Source organism: Engystomops pustulosus, chromosome 2 (genome assembly GCF_040894005.1).
Source record: "Engystomops pustulosus chromosome 2, aEngPut4.maternal, whole genome shotgun sequence".
Taxonomy (NCBI): Eukaryota; Metazoa; Chordata; class Amphibia; order Anura; family Leptodactylidae; genus Engystomops; species Engystomops pustulosus.
In genome coordinates this window covers 99,138,718-99,163,859 of record NC_092412.1, presented here as the reverse complement: position 1 = coordinate 99,163,859, position 25,142 = coordinate 99,138,718, and positions in this window count along the sequence as shown.

The following is a 25,142-nucleotide window of genomic DNA, read 5'->3' as shown; positions in this document are numbered from 1 at the left end:
CACCTTTACATTATTTAAATGGTTTAGGTTCCCAACATTGGGGGCGATTTATTTGTGTATGCCAGAATTCTGGAGCAAAATGCTTTGCACCACATTTATTAAGGGTTTTAATCCATTTTCTGTAAATTTTCCTGACTTGTCCAAAAAAGGTTTGTGGTCTTGGAAAAAGGTGGCGCTACCTAGTCTATGCACCAGAAAATGCACTCGGAAACTAGAGTAATAGCTGGTCTAAAGTAGACTCCACAGTCGTAAACTCCTCCAGATAAATCACCCAGCATGATTATGGTGCAGAATACAAGTGTGTAGTCTACTCTGCACTGGTCTATTTACAGACATTTTCATAAATCTCCCCCATTATAAATCCCCAGTTTATTGATGCTAGTCTTGTCACACACATTTGCCAACTGAAAAGTAAAGTAAGTAAGGACACATCTGTACACAATTGTATAATCACTACATGGAAACTGAAAATGAGGCTTAGCATCTATTGTGTGACATAATGGAAAACATTTTTATTCTATTAAATCCTGTTTCAGAAAAACTTACATTTAAAAAACTGTATGCTTGTTAAATTATGGCTCACAGAAGTTAAGAAGCTCATTTATCGTGTTCCTACATTTTTTAATTAAGACAAAAACAAATAATTAATGCTTTTCAAAAGTGCTATTCTTCTCCAGGCTGTTTTTATTTTACATAATTTATAACCCAGAGAAATTTCTTTCTACTGAAAGACGAAAGAAATTTAAAACCATGAGCAATATTATGATTCTGAAGTTTATTGCACTAACTTTCCACTTTTGAGTGTCCGATTTATGTCTATTACACATGTCACCATTCTCTTGACAAACGCTTATACTGTACTTTCTTTAGGGAGAATGTATCGAGTGGGGAAAAAGTGCATGGTTGCTACCAGCTAACAGCATCTTAGATTATAATTCAGGCAAATTTCCATAATGTAATGGCATTTATTAGGTAAAAACGTCCGATCCTTTTCAAGGCCAAAGTGGTGTTTAGCTAAATAACTGAAGTAAAAGCAGTTCAGTTATTTGCCCTGAAGACACCACTCCAGAGTTGAAACACATTACCTGTTTTTACCTAAAAAAAAATGCCATTACACAATATGGAAGTTTGTTCAAATATTCTATCCTATTCTAAAACCCTGTGTTCCATCAACCGTGCATTTTTTTTCCACCCAATAGTTACTATATGATAACAGACACTTCATGCAACCTAGGGAGGCTGCAGCAACCACAAGAGGTCAACAATAGAGATGAGCAAGACTAAAAAGCTTGAGTACTCGTTATTCAGGTCAAACTTTTTCCGATGCTCAAGTACTCGTTTCGAATAACGAACCCCATTGAAGTCAATGGGAGACTCGAGCATTTTTCAAGGGGACCAAGGCTCTGCACAGGGAAGCTTGGCCAAACACCTGGAAACCTCAGAAAATGATGGAAACACCACGGAAATGGACAGGAAACAGCAAATGCAGCATGCATGGATGACTCTGAGGCTGCCTAATCGCACCATTATGCCAAAATTATGGGCTTGCTAAACAGTAGCAGGCAGACTAAGCAAGATGAAATTGCATTTGCACCACTAACAGCACACAAAAGTATTTTATGCTGTGACTTTCACTTTAAAATAAAAAAAATAGGCTGATTGTGCCTAATTCACTGAGCCAAAAATAAAGTTCGCAAGTCTCCCTGCAAATTCGTGACAATATGGTAGTAGCTGCACTACTAGTGCCAGCAAGCTCAGCCATAAGCAAATAAAAAAAAAAGGAACGCTATTGTAGCCCTAACAAGGGCAGTTGGGTTCTTGTAGAATCACTCCTGCCTAACACTAATCTAATAGAACACACTAACACTATCCCTGAGTAGCAGCAGCTCTATCCCTAACAGCATCCAGGCAGAGAACGATCCGAGCACTGCGGGCAGTGGCTAGTATATTCCAGGGTCACCTAATCAGGCCAGCCAACCACTGCTATCAACATGTAAGTGTACCACGTGATGCTGGGTGTATCTCCTGGCTTGTAATTGGCTCTGTTTCTGGCCGCCAAAAATCAAAACGGCAGAAGATGCCATTTTCTCGAGCTGGCGAAGTATTTGGCCGAGCAATGAGCAGTTGCAAGTATGCTAATGCTCGAATGAGTATGTTCGCTCATCTCTAGTCAACAACTATCTAATGCTAGATTATTGGTTACAATAAAAAAGTAAGTGCAAAAAACACAGGTATATAGGTGCGAGCTGCCCCTAGAGCTAAAATGTAACAGTAAAGTCCAAGATGTGTATTAAAGGCTTTATTTTTATGGACGACACTTTTTTTTTCCTCTCTCCTTTGTTTGGCTCTCCCATTTAAACCCGGGAAGTACCCCACGCCGCTGTTATACTCTGGCGTGCAGTGAGATTCACACCCCATATTCCACCAGCAGTTCTGCCTCCCTGGTTCATGCCTCTTTCACACACCACCCTCAAAGCCCCCCATCTATTACCTTATTTACGTATCCCTACCCTCCCTACAGATCGGCCTCTCTCCTGCCTCACTACAGTGCCGCAGTCCTTCTAACCGGCTCACCTACTACTTAAGGTAACTGCTTCCCTCATTCACCCCCCCTAAGGTCTTTCCTTAGATCCATTCTATTATTTACTAACTGTGATGCCATCCTCCCCACTCAGGCATTTTTTCCAAGACCACAGGACCAGCCGAGCATATGTGAGTCTCTACATTGCATCCAGGTAAGCCTGCTCTCCACATCTCTTTTAACCCCCCCCCCTTCTTCCTTATATGACTACCCCTCCCACCACCATACCATGAGCATCACCATCGTATTATATATAGTAATTTTTTCCCCTCATATCACAGTATACCCATTACACATACCTTATATACTCGAGTATAAGCCTAGTTTTTCAGCACAAAAAATGTGCTGAAAAACCCAAACTCGGCTTATACTCCAGTATAAAAAAATAAATATATCTAAACTCACCTTTCCGTTTTTTAGTGTATGTTGCCTTTTGGACCTGAGGAAGGGGACAATTCATCCTCGAAATGCGCCGTCCATAAAAATAAAGCCTTTAATACACATCTTGGACTTTACTGTTACATTTTAGCTCTAGGGACAGCGTGCACCTATATACCAGGTATTAGCTAGGTATTTCCAGGTATTTCCTGGCTGCAGAGAGCCATGTTTAAATATGCATAGGGAGTATGGTTTGGTCTTCAAACAATGTTGTGTTTTGGTATGACACGCACATGACAGCCGCCACTCTTAGAATCGCTACACTCTTCACTTCCATGTGCACTTACATAGGCCAACTTCACCAAATAAGCAAAGCGGGAAAGCAGCCTGACAAGGTAATGTCTGTGCCAGCTCAAAAGGACTGAGCTGAGGGCCAAAATCCCACTATAACATCAAAAAGTGCACTCTTTTTACACTGACATCAGATGATTTAATTGATTACTACAGAACCTGTTCTGTTAAACGAGGATACATGTAGAAACCCTACTAAAGAGTGGAGAGGGTGTCAGCAGTAATTTTGCATTGACGTCACTGATCATTTTGCTCTTCTTTTCACGCGTCAGTGTCCGCTTTCAATTGGTCAATAATCCATCAGTATTTCTAAAGCCAAAACAAACAGGAGTTAATCCAGAATATGATCCAGAGATGAGCAGCAAATTGGATACTTGCATTTCCTGTGTGTTCTGTATCCACTCCTGCTTTGGCTATCAAGCGAATCCTCCTTCTGGCAGATGAAATGAAGGGGAAAACCAATACGTGGCAACGTCATAGAGTGTTGGAGGTTGAAAACAGCATTATGGAAATTCTAGGGTGTTCCAGGGAGACATCAGTCAGTTGGCAGCAGCATGAGTAGGCTGCAGAGTGGCACAATGACAAATTATGCAGGTGGCAGAAACATGGTAGGCCACAAAGTGGCACAATGATAAGAGTGTGGAGGTGGCGGCAGCAGATGCAGCAGCAGGAGCACAAAGATGGCAGCAACATGGAAAGCCATAGAGTGGCACAATGATATAGTGTGAAGGTGGCATCAACAGGAGCCCACAGGTGGCAGCAACATGGTGGCAGCAACATGGAAAGCCACAGAGTGGTCCAATGACAGAGTGTGGAGGTGGAGGCAGCAGCAACATCAACAGCAGCAACAGGAGGCCACAAAATGGCACAATGATAAGAGTGTGGAGGTGGCAGCAGCAGCAGGAGCCCACAGGTGGCAGCAACATGGTGGCAGCAACAGGGAAAGCCACAGAGTGGCACAATGATATAGTGTGGAGGTGGCACCAGCAGCAGCAGAAGCCCACAAAACCCACAGCAGAAGAGGCCACCTTGTGGCACAACGATTAAGTTTGAAATGAATTTGAAATCGAAGTATTCAATGTAAATTTTAATTTGTAGATTGGAGATGCCACATCCATTAAACATTACAGTTTTCCTGAAAAAATCAGGTCTCAACCATGTTGCTGCCGCCTGTGGGCATCAACAGGAGCCCACAGGTGGCAGCAACATGGTGGCAGCAACATGGAAAGCCACAGAGTGGTCCAATGACAGAGTGTGGAGGTGGCAGCAGCAGCATCAGCAGCAGCAACAGGAGGCCACAAAGTGGCACAATGATAAGAGTGTGGAGGTGGCGGCAGCAGCAGGAGCCCACAGGTGTCAGCAACATAGTGGCAGCAACATGGAAAGCCACAGAGTGGTCCAATGACAGAGTGTGGAGGTGGAGGCAGCAGCAGCAGCAACAGGAGGCCACAAAGTGGCACAATGATAAGAGCGTGGAGTTGGCGGCAGCAGCAGGAGCCCACAGGTGGCAGCAACACGGTGGCAGCAACAGGGAAAGCCACAGAGTGGAATTTGAATTCAGGCATTCAATGTTAATTTTAATTTGTAGATTAGAGACGCCACATCCACAATACATTTCAGTTTTCCTGAAAATATCAGGTCTTTGACAAAAAGTTCTCCAAAGGTGGCTCCAGCAGCAGCAGCAGCAAGAGGTCAGAGGTGTGGAGGTGGCGGCAACATGGTAGGCCAGAGTGGCACAATGATATAATGTGGAGGTGGCATCAGTAGCAGCAGGAGCCTGCAGGATGGCACAATGATAGAGTCTGGAGGTGGCGGCAGCAGGAGCCCATATAGCCAACAGCAGAGGAGGCCACATTGTGGCACAATGACGAAGTTTGAAATTAATTAGAAGTTGAAATTTTATTCAGCAGAATGAGGTCAGAGGTCCGGAGGGGGAGGCAACATGGTAGGCCACCGAGTGGCACAATGATATAGTGTGAAGGTGGCATCAGCAGCAGCAGCAGCAGCAGCAGGAGCCCGCAGAGTGGCACAATGATATTGTGTGAAGGTGGCACCAGAAGCAGCAGAAGCCCACAGGGTGGCACAATGATATAGTGTGAAGGTGGCATCAGTAGCAGCAGCAGCAGGAGCCCGCAAAGTGGCACAATGATATAGTGTGAAGGTGGCATCAGTAGCAGCAGCAGAAGGAGACCGCAGGGTGGCACAATGATATAGTGTGAAGTAGGCAGATGGAGCAACTGGCAGCAAATGTGTGGCATCAGGCGGGCGGTAGCATCAGAATAGTGGCTGAGGCAGGTAGCTAGAACCCCGACTCATTTCTCAACGTTTGGAGGAGGCTTCATGGCTTATCTAATCTGATGCATTAGGCATTGGCGAATTGAAATCCTGGCCGATCCAAGCCTGATTCATCTTGACAAAGGTCAGTCTCTCCACATTACGGGTGGACAGGCAGGCTCTCCTTGGGGTAATGATGGCCCCTGCCGCACTGAACACCCGCTCTGATGCCACGCTACTGGCCGGGCAGGACAGCTTCTCTACTGCAAACTCTGCAAGTTGCAGCCACGGATCAAGTTTGGCTGCCCAGTAGTCCATGGGATTCTCTACCTGAGGTGGTAAAGTGCTGTCCAAGTAGGCCACCACCTGCTGGTGCAGGATCTGCTCCATGTCCTGCTGCTACTGGTGGCGGCTACCCTTCTCACTAGGCGTGTGAAGAAAGTTGCTCAATAAGGAATCCAGACTTAAGCTGCTTCTGATGGAGGTGCTACTGCTCCTACCCCCCCCCCCCAGCTCCCCACAGCAGCCGTGGCAGTAGTACGCGAGTGATGACTGCCAGAAATCCCCCGGTCATACCTGACAGAGGATGGACAATGTCGCACATAGGCAGTGGCCAACTGTGTGCACAGTATTTTTCTATAGTATGCCAGTTGTTTCTCCCTCTCAGCAGCAGGAAAAAATTCACCCATTTTTGACCGGTAGCGAGGGTCCAAGAGGGTGAAGAGCCAAAAGTCATCCCTATGGCGGATGTTGATTATTCGGCTGTCACTAGTTAGGCAAAGCAGCATGCTGCAGGCCATCTGCGCAAGTGACTCCGAGGGACTCCCAGCCTCCATCTCCACAGAATACTACCACGGTGCTTCTGGGTCATCTGCCTCGTCTTCTTCCTCCTCCGGATGCTCCTGCTCCTCCTCTCTTTCACTTCCACTCAACTGAGTGGAAAAACCACTGATTTCACCAGACTCTGCTTGTGCTCCAATGTCCTCCTCCTCATCCTCCTCCTGTTCAGCCCCAACCGGACTCATGTGGCCATGAGATGTAGCCTCCACTTCTCCAGTGCCCTGACCAGACAGATTTTGCAGCATGAGGTGTAGAACTGCGTGACACCAGGTGTAGAACTGCGTGACACTGCACATGTGGTATGATGGAGCAGCACTTGTGGAGGCTGAGGTGGTGGTGGAGAAGGTGGAGGAGGAGTCGGACACTGGCGCAGGAGCAGCGTGGAGGAGAAAGCGCAGTCTCTTGTGGAAGTTGTTGGTGTGGCTGGGCGGGAAGCACATTCACCCAAAGGTGAACTGGCCATGGCCATGAAAAGGACATGTACTGGCCATGACCATAGTTACTGCTCAAAACATCCGTGCTGCAGTGCACCTTGCCGTACGCAGGAGCATCTGGACCAGGGGGATGATGTCAAAGACAAAGGGCTCCCTTCGGCAGAGGTGCTGGAGCCTTGACTTGCTGAAACAGCATGTGTGCCACTAGGTGCTGCTGTTGCTGTTGCTGCGCCTGCAGGATTGACCACATCTGATGCCCGTTTCTCCCAGGCCATTGGATGGTGACGCTGCATGTGTTGGCGCAGGGCTGTGGTGCCAAGGTTAGCTCCCTGGTCACGCTTCACTTTCTGCCCACAGATACGACATATACCCACCCTTGGCTCCTCTGGTGTCTTTACAAAAAACTGCCACACTGCCGAGGTGGTAATTTTACTGCCAACAATGCACTGAGCGACTACTACCACCACTGCCTTGATGAGCCCCTGTGCCACTGCTTACTTGGACCTGCAAGTCGGGATTTGTACCCCGTGGACGTTTGGCTCCAGTCCTCACACTGCTGCCACCCTGCTAACTCACAGCCACAGTAGGAGTTTAATGCCTGCTCTGCTGCCTGATGCGCAAGCTGACATTCTCTTCGCCCGATGATGATGAATCTCCTGCTACACCCGGCTCCCAAGTTCGATCAGCTACATCATCGTCGATTTGCGTTTCCCGGTCACTGCTACTCTCCTCACGGGTGTTAGTATGCACAGCCTGCCTACTGCAGGAATCAACAGAAGTCTGCCCCACCTCTTCACTGCCAAGCAGCTACTGATTGTCCTCAAACACTTCGTCCTCGCTGAATAGTGGCGCTGAGCCCAGACCACCTAGTAGCTTTTCGCTGCGGGAAAGGAACAGGACAGAGGCTGGTTGAGGACAGGTGAGGTTCGCTGACCTGCTCTTGGGCCATGCCAACTAATTGTTGTATCTGAGGAACCCACAGACTCTTGGCTGGGGTTGTCAGATGTTATATTTGAGGAATTGGATGAACTAGTCAATCATTCAACAACCTTTGGGTTGTTGATCAACACACTGCCGCTAGATGACAACGGCAGTTCTGGCTTCACAGAGTCACCCCTGCTGCGACGTCCCCTTACTGTGCTGCCACCTCTGCCTGCTCCACCTGCCACCTTTCTGTCTGACATAATGGTTTATAAATAGAGATGAGCGAACATACTCGTCCGAGCTTGATGCTCGTTCGAGCATTAGCGTACTCGAAACTGCTCATTGCTCGGACGAATATTAGCCCGCTCGAGAAAATGGCAGCTCCCGCCGTTTTGCTTTTTGGCGGCCAGAAACAGAGCCAATCACAAGCCAGGAGACTCTGCACTCCACCCAGCATGACGTGGTACCCTTACACGTCGATAGCAGTGGTTGGCTGGCCAGATCAGGTGACCCTGGAATAGACTAGCCCCTGCCTGCGCTGCTCGGATCATTCTGTGTCTGGATGCCGCTAGGGAGAGAGCTGCTGCTGGTCAGGGAAAGCGTTAGGCTGTTCAATTAGAATAGTGTAAGGCAGGAGTGATTCTACAAGAACCCAACAGCCCTTCTTAGGGCTACAATAACGTTATACTTTTTTTTTTTTTGTTTGCTTGTGGCTGGGCTTGCTGGCACTAGTAGTGCAGCTAGTACCATATTGTGAGGAATTTGCAGGGGGACTTGCTACCGTTGTGTTTAGCTCTTAGTGACACACATATCCACCTCAAACACCAAAGTGGGAAAATTTATTAGGGGTTTGATTTCAATTAGGCACAGTCTGCCATTTACTTTTTATTTTACGTTTATTTTTTCATAACTCAGCGTCATCTCATCTGGCATAGCAGTGTGCTTTCATACTTGGCTAGAAAATAGCCATAGGAGGATCCAAACGGCTTACTTACGTCTACAATAGCATTATATATATTTTATTTCTGGTTGATCTGCTGGTGGCTGTCCTTGCTGCAATGCATCTACTACCAAATTGTGAGGAATTTGTAGTGAGACTTGCGACCTTTGTGTTTAGCGCTTAGTGACGCACATATCCATCGCAAAGACCGAAGTGGGAAAATTTATTAGGGGTTGGATTTCAATTAGGCACAGTCTGCCATTTCCTTTTTATTTTACGTTTATTTTTTCATAACTCAGCGTCATCTCATCTGGCATAGCAGTGTGCTTTCATACTTGGCTAGAAAATAGCCAAAGGAGAATCCAAACGGCTTACTTACGCCTACAATAGCGTTATATATATTTTATTTCTGGTTGATCTGCTGGTGGCTGTCCTTGCTGCAGTGCATCTACTACCATATTGTGAGGAATTTGGAGTGAGACTTGCGACCGTTGTGTTTAGCGCTTAGTGACGCACATATCCATCGCAAAGACCAAAGTGGGAAAATTTATTAGGGGTTGGATTTCAATTAGGCACAGTCTGCCATTTCCTTTTTATTTTACATTTATTTTTTCATAACTCAGCGTCATCTCATCTGGCATAGCAGTGTGCTTTCATACATGGCTAGAAAATAGCCATAGCAATAGGATAGCATCGTTTGGTTTTAAAAACTAAAAAACACAAAAAAAAGTTAAAAAAAAATTAAAGTTATAACTTTCATTTTCAAAATGTTTAACCCTAGTGCTAGGGGTAGAGGACAAGGGCGGGGACGTGGGCGTCCAACTACTGCAGGGGTCAGAGGCCGTGGTCCTGGGTGGGGTGAGACACCACCTGCTGATGAGGGAGCAGGGGAACGCCGCAGAGCTACACTCCCTAGGTTCATGTCTGAAGTTACTGGGACTCGTGGTAGAGCACTGTTGAGGCCAGAACAGTGCGAACAGGTGATGTCGTGGATTGCCGACAATGCTTCGAGCAATTTGTCCACCAGTCAGTCTTCCACGCAGTCCACACATGTCACCGAAATCGGCACTCCTCCAGCTCCTGCACCTCAGCCTCCTCCCCCCCAGTCTGCCCCCTCCCAGGAAAATTTGGCATTTGAACCGGCATACTCTGAGGAACTGTTTTCTGGACCCTTCCCACAGTCACAAACCACTTGTCCGGTTTCTGCTGAGCAATTTTCCGATGCCCAGGTTTTCCACCAGTCGCAGTCTGTGGGTGATGATGACCTTCTTGACGTAGTGGAAGAAGTGTGTAAAGAGGTGTCCGACGATGAGGAGACACGGTTGTCAGACTGTGGTGAAGTTGTTGTCAGGGCAGGAAGTCCGAGGGGGGAGCAGACTGAGGGATCGGAGGATGATGAGGTGACAGACCCAAGCTGGGTTGAGAGGCCGGGTGAACACAGTGCTTCTGAGACGGAGGAGAGTCCTCGACCAGAACAGGTTGGAAGAGGCAGTGGTGGGGCCAGACGGAGAGGCAGGGCCAGAGCAGGTGCATCAGCGCCAAATGTTGCCCGTAGTCAAGCTCCCGTGGCGAAGTCTAGAGGTTCTTTAAAGAAACACCGGATGACCGACGGACTGTGGTGTGCAACCTTTGCCAAACCAGGATCAGCAGGGGTTCCACCACTACTAGCTTAACTACCACCAGTATGCGCAGGCATATGAATGCTAAACACCCCACTCAGTGGCACCAAGCCTGTTCACCTCCGGCCGTGCACACCACTGCTCCTTCCCCTGTGTCAGCTGATAGTGAGCCCCCTGCCCAGGACCCTGGCACAAAAACCCCATAGTCGCCTCCACGATCCTGCCCTATAGGCTAGTAGAGACCGAGGCCTTTCGCAACCTCATGGCGGCGGCCGCCCCTCGGTATTCGGTCCCCAGCCGCCACTACTTTTCCCGATGTGCCGTCCCAGCCCTGCACCAGCACGTGTCAGACAACATCATCCGTGCCCTGACCAACGCCGTTTCTGACAAGGTCCACCTGACCACGGACACGTGGACGAGTGCTGCCGGGCAGGGCCACTATATATCGCTGACGGCACATTGGGTTAACTTGGTGGAGGCTGGGACCGAGTCTGACCCTGCGGCTGGTCATATACTGCCGACGCCGAGGATTGCGGGGCCTACCTCGGTCCAGGTCTTTCAGGCATACTATGCCGCCTCCTCCTCCCACCCCTCCTCCACCTCCTCCTCTGAACTACCATCCGTGGGCATGGCGCCATCAGTCGCTAGCTCTAGGCACAGCAGCAGTGCCGTCGCTAAGCGACAGCAGGCGGTGCTCAATCTGCTGAGCCAAGGTGATAAAAGGCACACCGCCCAAGAACTATTGCAGGGCATCACGGCGCAGACTGATCTGTGGCTGGCACTGCTGAACCTGAAGCCAGGCATGGTTGTGTGTGACAACGGCCGTAACCTGGTGGCGGCTCTGCAACTCGGCAGACTGACACATGTGCCATGCCTGGCCCATGTGTTAAATCTGATAGTTCAGCGTTTCCTCAAGACATACCCCAATCTGTCTGATTTGCTCACGAAGGTGCGCCGCATCTGTGCGCATTTCAGGAAGTCCAGCACAGATGCTGCCACTCTCAGGGCAGCGCAGCGCCGCCTCCAACTGCCCGCTCACCGACTGTTGTGCGACGTGCCCACGAGGTGGAATTCAACATTAACCATGTTGTCCAGAGTTTACCAGCAGCGCAGAGCGATTGTAGACTGCCAGATGTCAACTTCCACCAGAACTGGTAGTCAGGTCAGTCAGCTTCCTCAAGTCTACAATGAGGAGTGGACGTGGATGTCTGATATCTGTCAGGTGCTGAGTAACTTCGAGGAGTCAACACAGATGGTCAGTGGCGATGCCGCCATCATCAGCCTCACCATCCCGCTGCTTGGCCTGTTGAAAAACTCTCTGATCAGCATGAAGTCGGAAGCTTTGCGCTCGTCACAAGAGTTGGGGGAAGAAGATTCCCTTGTTGATAGCCAAAGCACCCTTAGGTCTGTTTCTCAGCGCATATCGGAGGAGGTGGAGGTGGAGGAGGATGAGGAGGAAGAGGAGGAGAATGTTGGCGAGACACAAGAGGGGACCATTGTTCAGTCCTTCACTGTTCAGCGTGTATGGGCAGAAGAAGAGGAGTTGGAGGAGTTGGAGGAGGAGGAAATGGACAGTCAGGCCAGTGAGGGGAGTGAATTCTTACGCGTTGGTACTCTGGCGCATATGGCAGATTTCATGCTAGGCTGCCTATCCCGTGACCCTCGCGTTCAAAGAATTTATTCCAGCACCAATTACTGGGTATTCACTCTCCTGGACCCACGGTACAAGCAAAATCTTTCCACTCTCATCCCTGGAGAGGAAAGGAGTGTGAGAATGCATGAATACCAGCAGGCCCTGGTGCACAAGCTGAAACACTATTTCCCTTCTGACAGCGCTAGCGGCAGAGTGCGTAGTTCTGCGGGACAAGTAGCGAGGGAGAGTAGGCGAGCTGGCAGCTTGTCCAGCACTGGCAAGGGTACGCTTTACAAGGCTTTTGCCAGCTTTATGTCACCCCAGCAAGACACTGTCACCTGTCCCCAGTCTCGGCAGAGTAGGGCTGATCTTTACAGAAAGATGGTGAGGGAGTACGTAGCTGACCATACCATCGTCCTAAATGATCACACAGCTCCCTACAACTACTGGGTTTCAAAGCTGGACGTGTGGCACGAACTGGCGCTGTACGCCTTGGAGGTTCTTGCCTGCCCTGCTGCTAGCGTGTTGTCTGAGCGGGTGTTCAGTGCAGCTGGTGGCATCATCACCGATAAGCGTACAAGCCTGTCGACTGACAGCGCTGACAGGCTGACGCTTATTAAGATGAATAAAGCCTGGATTTCTCATAATTTCCAATCTCCACCAGGTGAAGGAAGCTCAACCTGAATAATTTATGCACTCCTCCTCCTCCTCATTTTCCTCCTTCTCCTCCTCTTTGTACACTAAAGCAGAGGAAACTGGCTATTTTTTGACAGGGCCCACTGGCTCTAGCTATAGTACTTTATGCATTTAATTTTGCTGGAGGGCCACCTACCCGGTCCTCTGTTTTAAACAATTTATGGGAGTGCCACATACAGGCACTCAATCTATTCAATTTTTCTGGAGGGCCACCTACCTGCTCCTCTGATTTGAAAACTTTTTTGGACTGCCACATACAGGCACTCAATCTATTTCATTTTTCTGGAGAGCCACCTACCTGCTCCTCTGGTTTGAAAACTTTTTTGGACTGCCACATACAGGCACTCAATTTATTTCATTTTTCTGGAGGGCCACCTACCTGCTCCTCTGGTTTGAAAACTTTTTTGGACTGCCACATACAGGCACTCAATCTATTTCATTTTTCTGGAGGGCCACCTACCTGCTCCTCTGGTTTGAAAACTTTTTTGGACTGCCACATACAGGCACTATCCAAATTAAAATTGTCTCCATAGCAGCCTCCACACGTTGTCTCCATTGCTACCTCCAAAAGTCGTACATATAGCTGCCTCCATACATCGTCCCCTTATCAAACGAGGTGTGTCAGGCAGAAATTTGGGTTGTTTTCATGGATTCCACATCAAAGTTGTTAACTTTGTCGCCACCCTGCTGTGTTATCCACAAAATATACTGGCAAACTTTTATCATTTACGGATAATATTTCAGCGCTTCTTGCGCATCTGTTTACATTCCCCTCACCCGCCATATCCCAAACTTATAAGAACGCTACTACACTTAACTTGGTGCAGGCTGGGACTGAGTCTGACCCTGGGGCTGATCATATACTGCCGACGCAGAGGATTGCGGGGCCTACCTCGGTCCAGGTCTCAAAGGCCTACTATACCTCCTCCTCCTCCCACCCCTCCTCCACCTCCTCCTCCTCCGAATTACCATCCGTGGGCATGGCGCCATCAGTCGGTAGCTCTAGGCACAGCAGCAGTGCCGTCGCTAAGCGACAGCAGGCGGTGCTCAAACTGCTGAGCCTAGGCGATAAAAGGCACACCGCCCAAGAGCTATTACAGGGCATTCCACATCAAACTTGTTAACTTTGTCGCCACACTGCTGTGTAATCCACAAAATATACTGGCAAACTTTTATCGTTTACGGATATTATTTCAGCGCTTCTTGCGCATCTGTTTACATTCCCCTCACCCGCCATATCCCAAACTTATAAGAACGCTACTACACTTAACTTGGTGCAGGCTGGGACCGAGTCTGACCCTGGGGCTGGTCATATACTGCCGACGCAGAGGATTGCGGGGCCTACCTCGGTCCAGGTCTCAAAGGCCTACTATACCTCCTCCTCCTCCCACCCCTCCTCCACCTCCTCCTCCTCCGAATTACCATCCGTGGGCATGGCGCCATCAGTCGGTAGCTCTAGGCACAGCAGCAGTGCCGTCGCTAAGCGACAGCAGGCGGTGCTCAAACTGCTGAGCCTAGGCGATAAAAGGCACACCGCCCAAGAGCTATTACAGGGCATTCCACATCAAACTTGTTAACTTTGTCGCCACACTGCTGTGTAATCCACAAAATATACTGGCAAACTTTTATCATTTACGGATATTATTTCAGCGCTTCTTGCGCATCTGTTTACATTCCCCTCACCCGCCATATCCCAAACTTATAAGAACGCTACTACACTTGATCTTATACAAAAGGTTCTTAGAAGTGCTGTTTGGGGAGTAGCCTAGAGACAGGGGCTTGGATTGGCGAAAGCTCGCCTGGAAGCGGAGCGCCAGCTCCATCCCAAGATCCAACTAACATAGTTTTAACTGCAGCACCTTTAATCTACTACTAGTTCACTGCCTCCATACATGGTCCCCTTATCAAACGAGCTGTGTCAGGCAGAATTTTGGGTTGTTTTCATGGCTTCCATGTTAACTTTGTCGCCACCCTGCTGTGTAATCCACAAAATATACTGGCAAACTTTTATCATGTACCGATATTATTTGAGCGCTTCTTGCTCACCTCCTTTGGTTCCTCTCTGCCACCCATTGGTTTGAAGCCTGAGTCCATTTAGGGTATGTCGCCATGCCACTCTCTAGCCTGCCGCTGCTGCCTCTGCATGCCGTCCCCTATAGTGTCAGGGTCAATTATTGGATGTTTTAGATGCTATCTAGCTTCATTCTGTCACTCTGTCATGGCCATGCTGTTGCCCATAATTTTGGCATAATGGTGCATTTAAGCAGCCTCAGAGGCATCCATGCATGCTGCCCCTGCTGTTTCCTGTCCATTTCCGTGGTGTTTCCATCCTTTTCTGAGGTTCCCAGGTGTTTGGCCAAGCTTCCCTGTGCAGAGCCTTGGTCCCCTTGAAAAATGCTCGAGTCTCCCATTGACTTCAATGGGGCTCGTTATTCGAGACGAGCACTCGAGCATCGGGAAAAGTTCGTCTTGAATAACGAGTACCCGAGCATTTTAGTGCTCGCTCATCTCTATTTATAAACTATGTGGTTTTCACATGTAAATCTGGCTGTAAACTATAGCACCAAAAAAGTATGGCAATGGGCGTTATACAGATACCCTTCAACTGACAGTGTAATTTCAGCGAAAATCACTGTATAAACTATGTGGACTTGACATGTAAATCTGGCTGTAAACTATTGCCCCCTAAAAATATGGCAATGTGCGTTATAAAGATACCTCACAACTGACAGTGTAATTTCAGCGAAAATCATTGTATAAACTATGTGGATTTGACATGTAAATCTGGCTGTAAACTATAGCCCCCCGAAAATATGGCAATGTGCGTTATACAGATACCCCACAACTGACACTGTAATTTCTGCGAAAATCACTGTATAAACTATGGGGATTTGACACGTAAATCTGGCTGTAAACTATAGCCTCAAAAAGGTATGGCAATGTGTGTTATACAGATACCCCACAACTGACACCCAGTGAGAGGTCCACAAATCACTACAGCAGCTGCATAAACAAATCGCTACTGCAGATGCATGAAACTCAAACAGATTTCTTCCTATTCGTTTTGTGATTAAATAGAACTGCTAATTGGGGTATACAAATCCCCCTTAAAGAACAACCAGAGATAGGTCCACCAATCGCTACTGCAGTGCATGAAAGTCAAACAGATTTCTTCCCATTTGATTTTGTCACTAAATAGAACTGCTATTTGGGGTATACAGATGCCTCTTAAAGAACAACCAAGGATTGGTCCACCAATCGCTACTGCAGTGCATGAAAGTCAAACAGATTTCTTCCTATTTGATTTTGTCACTAAATAGAACTGCTATTTTGGGTATACAGATCCCCCTTAAAGAGCAACCATGGATTGCAGCAAGAATTGTTACTGCCGAGTACAGTAGCAGCAGCTAGACGCTACATGAAGTGTGAAGTGCCGAGATAGAAAATGGCTGGGTTTTATAGGGCCGTGTGAAATCACATAACCCTGCCGATCGCTGATTGGCTTACAGGTCTGCAGATGTCATCGGGGGTGTTCCTTTCTCCTTCCCAGAGTTCTCTGCCCCATATAACACATTGTTCTCGCGCCCATTTAGCTGAAAAAAGAGGGGGAAAAAAATAACTTCATTCCCGCGAATCAGCATAAACTTCGGCTTTGTGACGAATCAAATTTTTCCTGAAATTCTAACCGAATTTAGAATTTATACAATCGATTCGCCCATCTCTAGTTGGGACCCAATAGATTTAGTTGCAAGCCAAAACTAATGAGAAATTTGACAAAGCTTCAAGTGACTTGCTCATCTCTTGTAAAATCAAAGTATTATATTACACTGAGAGGTCGCTACAAGGTATAAATTGTATGGATGCATATGCAATTACTATCACTGTTTCACCACATCACCATCATGCCCAGAAAATGACAAATTATAAATCACCTCTGATTACTACCGCTCTAATTATTATTATATTATTGCCATAAAATATCTTGCAGAAAAAAATAGTTCCGCTCTTGTCCTGCTTCTTGTGTGTTCCAAATAGACCATTATCTGTCTAAACAAGTCATTATTACTCACTCTTATGCAAGGCAAAGTCCTTGAGAATAAATTTACATTTTCCTTGGAGAGGTAAAATAGGGAGGCAAAGTAAAATAGTTTATTAAGACATGTGCAAGAGACAGAAATGTTATGTATATATTCATGTGACCAGAATGCATCTTTTTTTTAGTCTTAAATTATAAGAGGAATTTGCCCACTATGTCAATAAAAATGTTGCTTTAGTTTTAATAGCGTTTAGTATTCTCTAATAGTGTATTTATTTTTTGCACTTAATAAACCCCAGAATGACAGTCGAAAGTCTTGTCTCCGAGAAGTAAATCAAAACTGTTGAGAAAGTCATAGCATAGGACAAAAGATGATAGAATTTTAAGTACAAGCTGAACATTCCCCACAGTTTTAAATGCAGATGTTAGCACACAATTATTTAGAAACCCAAAAGGTTTCTAATTATAACTGTATAAATGCATTAGCAAAGATTGCGTTTGTTACATGTCGTATTATGAAAATGTCAAACCGTGTACAATCTTCTCTTCATTGTAAAACAAAGATGTAAAAGCAGCCTCTGAAAACGGAACAGAATTTATTTCATTTACAACCTTAAGTTGTGTCCCTGTTTAACATAAAAATGTTCGCTGAGGCATAAAATGTAAATGAAGACATGGATGGGACCTCACTTGACTTACAGTGAGCACTTGCTGTACATTACATGCTGACCATAACCAAGAGAATTGAGACCAGATTATAAGGACAATCCAACTGGAGGTAAACAGGACATTTTATATTCATGTTATTTTCTATCCCTCGGTCAAAGCAGATTATTTTCCTGTATTTGATTATATACTTCAGTGAGCTCATGTTTATCTACCCAGAGGGGGCAATGCTTACATTTAGAAGGTTAATTGCTTAATTTAGAAGGTTGTTTTTTTAGTTTATATCGATATTTATCTATGTATAGGAAGCTATTAACATCCACTGCTTCATTTGAATAGCTTTGGAAAAGATACAGGAGTGGATTAATTTATTAAGCAATTATGTTTATTGGCTATAGATACATAAGAAGATAAAGCTGGCATACTTTTCAACTGAACATTCTTCTCTTAGATTTGAATTTTACTAAATATATGCCTGCAATGGCATTAAACGCTTCTGAATTTATATGAAAATATTAAATAACTAACGTTGAATGTAGTTTAGGTAGAAAGAAAAATATGCGCTGTACAGAGTTTGCTACATCGGTCACTTGCCACTTGTTTCATTTCGTTTCATTGTGCACAATATTATTTAACATTGTGCCATGTATACATAAAAAAGAAAGTTTTATTTGATGCATTCATGCATTTTTAAAAATCTTTTATTCAGTGTATGCCATTTATTGCAGGAACTGGTCTATCCTTGTAGTGTGGGTGATATATTTTTTCTCAATGCGATGAAGTCATTTGGTTTATTAGCCATCTAGTGATTTGGCAAGTAAATGTAAATTGGACATATAAAAGAGACAATGGGCAAAAAACAAAAAGATCTTCTAAACACATTTTTAAACTCCTTAAACTGACTTTATACCAGACAGTAATATGGAAAAATTCTGAACTCCATAGCTTTTGTAATACTGTATCTTTTGTATAAGCCGAATTTTTCAGCACAATTTTTTTGCAGAAAAAGCACTAGTAGGCTTATACACGAGTTACCGCATGGTGATGTCATAGTGTGTGTGCAGGCAGGGTGCATAGATATACCGCTGCCCGCACTGTCTGTAACCCGAAGAGGTGATGTGGGGAAAAGAGGGCTTCGGGAATGACCGCCGAAGGGCAAGTACTAATTATTTTTATATTATTTATTTTTTAAAGAGACATTGCTGGGGACATTTAAGTTATTGGGAGTTCTGCTGGGGACACTAATCACTGGGGGGATCTGCCCAAGACATTTTATTTATGAGGGCTTTAGTGGGGACATTTTATTAATTGGGGGCTATGCTGGGGATATTGTCATGAGGGGAGGAAATTTTATTATTAAGTAGTGCCTGCATTTCTCACCCTGGGCTTATACTCGAGTCAATAGGTTTTTCCATTATATTTTGGTAAAATTAGGTTCCTTGGCTTATATTTGGTTATTCATAAATAGAGATTCATAAATACTTGTTTTTTTCTCTTGCACACTATAGTAAGTGTAATGTCCATTTACCGGTATGTTGGATGGATATATTTATATATACAATGGAGATCAAAATTAGAGAACACCACACAATTTCCTAAATGTGAAGGTCATTGTGTAGTCCTATGTGAATATATCCTAACATGTGTAAAATAGCAGTTTTAAGTTCATTTCATAAATTGCTTATATTCTAAAGCACAGAATAAAAAAGTAATTGAACACTTATCAAAATTAGAGAACACTTTCATATACCTGCTAGATGTATGTGTTAATGTTGCATCTGGTGCTAATTTCCTCAAAGGACATCTTCCACCAGGATGAAACACTGTATTCAAATGAGCCTGAGGCCAGGTTCCATTGACACCTCTACTGAAACCACACAATAAAAGCAAAAAAACATACTTGGTGTTGAGTTACAGTATCCAATACCAGGAAATTAAAAATATTGCCCAGAAACATCTATTTGAGGATGAAAAACTGACTAGCATTTTGGAGGAAGGTTGTAATATTGTTTTGAGAAAATCTCCAACTAGGTTACATGATCTCGCAAAGTTTCTTCACCAATAAGAATGTACATACATCGTGGATGCATCATAAGGGCTGTTTTAATTGTGGAATTCATCCTTGCAAGATGTGGTACTATCATATTTATACTTTTAAAATGAAGAATTACATGAATTGTAGCAATGACCAAGTTGTTATTAAAGGACATCTATCACCAGGATCAAGGATTATAAACCAAACACCATGACATACTGATTTGTGCCTCCAGTGACAAAATCTGTTGTTCTTTTAGCTTCTTATGCCCTGGTTTAAAAAAAAAAAGAATTTAAAAATTATTCAAATGAGATTGAGGGGCTTAAGACTCAATAGGTGTTAAGGGAGCCTGGAGCACCTAAAGCTCATTTGCATAATTTTAAAAGCCTTTTCTTTAAAAAACAAGGGCATAAGAAACTTAAAGTAGAGCGGATACTGTCATAGGGGACACACACCAGTATGTCAGAGTGCTTGATTTATAACCCTTGATCCTGGTGGAAGACGTCCTCTAACTGCATGATCTGCACAAAAATGTATGTGGGATGCACAGAAGATGCGCAGAAGATTGAAAACACGGTTTTTGGAGCATTTCGGGGACATCAAACTACCTAATAAAGAATACCCTGGGTACCAATACCAATTGCAATGTTAAGAAAAATAATGTAGCAAAACACTTTTTGAATGCCATGAAGGAAAAGCTCAAGACATGAAGGTTTTTGCAACAGAACGGGTACATTTGTCATCCAGAGGGGGAGACAGATATAGATTGCTGAGGGACCGTGTGGCATTCTGGAAATTCCATTTTGGAAGCCAGATTTCCTCACGGTCTAGATTATAAACATGAGATAATGTTTCACTATTGGTAGCCTGTATTGTATTATATCCATTTGTTTAATTTATGGTTTACACTAAAAAAAGTATGTATTAAAGAGTATGTAGTTTGGAATATGTACATCCTGGGATGTATAGTTCCATAGACATAAATGGTTTGGATTAAGCACCTGCCTGGATATGTAGTTCCATAGACACACAGAAACATAAGAATGCTCTTGTCCTGGAATGATTAGTATCACATTTGTGCAGCAATTTGCTCTTTTTTGAAAGCATGCTTCATAATTATCTTACGGGTTGTGATCATGCTTTACGTTATTTTAATCTAGAACACTGTTTGATAAGAGGAAATAAATAAATTTCCTTAAAACAGATGTTTTTTTCACAAGAAAAGCTGCCTCTAACAATAATGAAACTAAAAAATTTTGGCACTGTTCACATGGCCGTGCATAGGAGACATACACTCATCGGCCACTTATTAGGTACACCTGTCCAACTGCTTGTTAACACTTAATTTCTAATCAGCCAATCACATGGCGGCAACATTTAGGCATGTAGACATGATCAAGACAATCACCTGCAGTTCAAACCGAGCATCAGTATGGGGAAGAAAGGTGATTTGAGTGCCTTTGAACGTGGCATGGTTGTTGGTGCCAGAAGGGCTGGTCTGAGTATTTCAGAAACTGCTGATCTACTGGGATTTTCACACACAACCATCTCTAGGGTTTACAGAGAATGGTCCGAAAAAGAAAAAAACATCCAGTGAGCGGCAGTTCTGTGGGCGGAAATGCCTTGTTGATGCCAGAGGTCAGAGGAGAATGGGCAGATTGGTTCGAGCTGATAGAAAGGCAACAGTGACTCAAATCGCCACTCGTTACAACCAAGGTAGGCAGAAGAGCATCTCTAAACGCACAGTACGTCGAACTTTGAGGCAGATGGGCTACAGCAGCAGAAGACCACACCGGGTGCCACTCCTTTCAGCTAAGAACAGGAAACTGAGGCTACAATTTGCACAAGCTCATCGAAATTGGACAGTAGAAGATTGGAAAAATGTTGCCTGGTCTGATGAGTCTCGATTTCTGCTGCGACATTCGGATGGTAGGGTCAGAATTTGGCGTCAACAACATGAAAGCATGGATCCATCCTGCCTTGTATCAACGGTTCAGGCTGGTGTTGGTGGTGTCATGGTGTTGGGAATATTTTCTTGGCACTCTTTGGGCCCCTTGGTACCAATTGAGCATCGTTGCAACGCCTCAGCCTACCTGAGTATTGTTGCTGACCATGTCCATCCCTTTACGACCACAATGTACCCAACATCTGATGGCTACTTTCAGCAGGATATGCGCCATGTCATAAAGCTGGAATCATCTCAGACTGGTTTCTTGAACATGACAATGAGTTCACCGTACTCAAATGGCCTCCACAGTCACCAGATCTCAATCCGATAGAGCATCTTTGGGATGTGGTGGAACGAGAGATTCGCAAAATTTGCCAATTTGCAAATTGGAGCCTCAGTTTCCTGTTCTTAGTTGAAAGGAGTGGCACCCGGTGTGGTCTTCTGCTGCTGTAGCCCATTTGCCTCAAAGTTCGACGTACTGTGCGTTTAGAGATGCTCTTCTGCCTACCTTGGTTGTAACGGGTGGCGATTTGAGTCACTGTTGCCTTTCTATCAGCTCGAACCAGTCTGCCCATTCTCCTCTGACCTCTGGCATCAACAAGGCATTTCCGCCCACGGAACTGCCGCTCACTGGATGTTTTTTCTTTTTCGGACCATTCTCTGTAAACCCTAGAGATGGTTGTGCGTAAAAATCCCAGTAGATCAGGAGTTTCTGAAATACTCAGACCAGCCCTTCTGGCACCAACAACCGTGCCACGTTCAAAGGCTTCAAATCACCTTTCTTCCCCATACTGATGCTCGGTTTGAACTGCAGGAGATTGTCTTGACCATGTCAACATGCCTAAATGCACTGAGTTGCCGCCACGTGATTGGCTGATTAGAAATTAAGTGTTAACGAGCAGTTGGACAGGTGTACCTAATAAAGTGGCCTGTGAGTGTATTTATATATATATATATATATATTATATATATATATATAATTCAGCACGGTGGCTGAGTGGATAGCACTTCTGTCTTCTAGCGCTGGGGTCCTGAGTTCAAGTCCCACCCAGGTCAACATCTGCAAAGAGTTTGTATGTTCTCTCCGTGTTTGCATGGGTTTCCTCCCAGACTCCAAAACATACTGTTTAGATTGTGAGCCCCATTGGGGACAGGGACTGATTTGGTAAGCATAGTGCAGCGCTGCATAATCTGTAGGTGCTATATAAATAAATAATTATTATTGTTGTTGTAAGACTCATGGTATCCTGCTGGACATTACAGTGTCTAATGTTGTGTAATTTTGGTATGAGTATATAAGTGAGTTTGTATATATTATGGTGTGAATTGTGTTTTATATCCAGTGATTTAACACAAAACACAATCCCACTCCAGATTTTGCCCCTTGCCCATGTGCCAGGTGAGTAATCAGTAGGTGGCTTGACCGAGGTTTATCTTCTGGATTTTGGTATTCAACAAATAGCCATGAGTACTGTTGTAACCTTCAGAAAATGTTACTAAAATCTTTCTTTGTGCTACAGTCATTGCTGTTCTCTATTTATGATCATTACGTCTTTTGCAAAATAAAGGTTTTATGTCAATATCTTTTAGAATAAAAGCTATGTTTGTCAAACGATAAACGTGATATTCCATATTGCAGTGGATAATGCTTATTGTAGTATAAGAGACATTATTATTTTTTTTTTTTACGTAAGACCTGTGAAATGTCAATGAGATAAATAGGATCCTACTTCAATGGAAATTACTCCTTCAACAACCCACTTAGGTAAACTCTCAATGACATATAATTACCATTGACTTTCAATATTGCACTTAATCCTCACTAATAACTAGTTTATCATGAAACTGTTAAACTTTGCATGTGAACATCTAGATCAGTTGTTCTCAACCTGTGGGTCGTGACCCCAGCAGGGGTCGAACAACCAAAACACAGGGGTCGTCTAAAGCCTTTGGAGCCACAATTTTATTGTGTTTTTACTGCAAATTGCATGGTTTGGGGTCACCGCAACATGAGTAACTGTATTGCGGGGTCACAGCTTTACAAAGGTTGAGAACTACTGATCTAGATAGTGAAAAATGACAGTTGAAGCTGATGCCACTGATTACATTAGTTTAAGGGATTTATACTTGCAGAACATATACTGTAAGTATCTCCAAATCTAATGAAATTCCAATGAAATACTTTACCTGGAAAGTTAAGGAAACTTTTTGAAAGCCTTTCTAAGTTTGAGAAATTGCAACTGTTAAAAATTTCTGTCAAACCCAGGTCCCTATGCGGTTTACCGATGCCACATTGCACCTGTACTTTCTACTTTAAACAACTAACGTGAAGTCCAGGTACAATGGAGCCAAAGTGGGGAAATATGTGTGAAAATTTGTTGGGTTATTTGCAAAATCAATTTTTACAATTACAATGTTTATAAATAAGTCTGAAATTACAGCAAAAAGAAATATACTAAACAAAAACAAATATATTTTTTGAAAGCAGAAACTGGTCCCATTTAAATAATTGTACTAATGAGTTTATAGACATGGCAAAAATGTGCTCCAAACTGAAAATATTTACCTTCACATCTCATCATCATAATATCACTGAAACTGAAGTAACTGAATATCTGTTTTTCAGCTAGAAATTTTAAGACAGGCACAACCTGCAAAATATAGCAATAAAATACATTAAAAAGTAAAAGGCACCCGTAAAACCTACTGTATTTTTTGGACTATAAAATACACTTTTTAGTAAGAAAAAATCTTGCTAAAAAGTGCCTGCGTCTTATAAACTGAAGGTCATGAGGATCCCGCACTGCCAGACCCTCCTAATCGCTGCAATGGAGATCAGATGAAGCCTTGACATAGCGCCTCCGCACTGCTCTCTCCCTCCGCCTACAGAACCTGCAGTGATGTCAGAATCATGTGACTGATCACATGCTTCTTACATTGCCGCATACTGCCGAGAATGGGGACATGCTGCGCTGGGACAGTGTAAGAAGAGGAGGGGAAGTGGGGAAGGGGGGGGGGTTCCATGTGTGTAGAGTTGTTCCCAATGTGTTCCTTATTTGTATATAGTAGAGCTATGTATGTATTCATGTGTAGAGTAGTTCCTAGATTATTCCTTATAGGTGTAAAGCAGAGTTGTGTGTGTCTTCATGTGCAGAGTAGTTCCCTGTATGTTCCTTATTTGTGTATAGTACCGCTGTGTATGTATTCATGTGTACAGTAGTTCCCAGAATCTTCCTTATATTTGTTTACCTGATCTCTGTGTGTAAATGTATGGATGCAGCAGAGCTGTGTGTGTAACTGTATAGATGAAGCAGAACTGTGCGTGTAAATGTATGAATGATACAGAGCTGTGTGTGTAACTGTATGGATGATGCAGAGCTGTGTGTGTAACTGTATGGATGGAGCAGAGCTGTGTGTGTAAATGAATAGATGAAGCAAAACAGTGTGTGTAAATGTATGGATGTAGCAGATCTATGTGTGCTGTACTTTAGTGCAACTAATATGGATATTTTAATTGGTGTAAAATATATTTTTCCTTTTTTGTAAGCATAAATCTGGGGTGCATCCTATAGTAAGAAGCGTCTTATAGTCTGAAAAATACGGTATATATTTTTTGAAAGCAGACAACAAGGTGATTACATTTGCCTGTACCACCCTCCTGTAACTTGGTGACAAACACAAATTACTAAACAAAAAATGCCATGAAAATGCCATGCAAACATAAGTTTTTACATAAAATTCAAAGTGGAGATTTACGCACAAATAATCATTTAAAAATAATAACAAA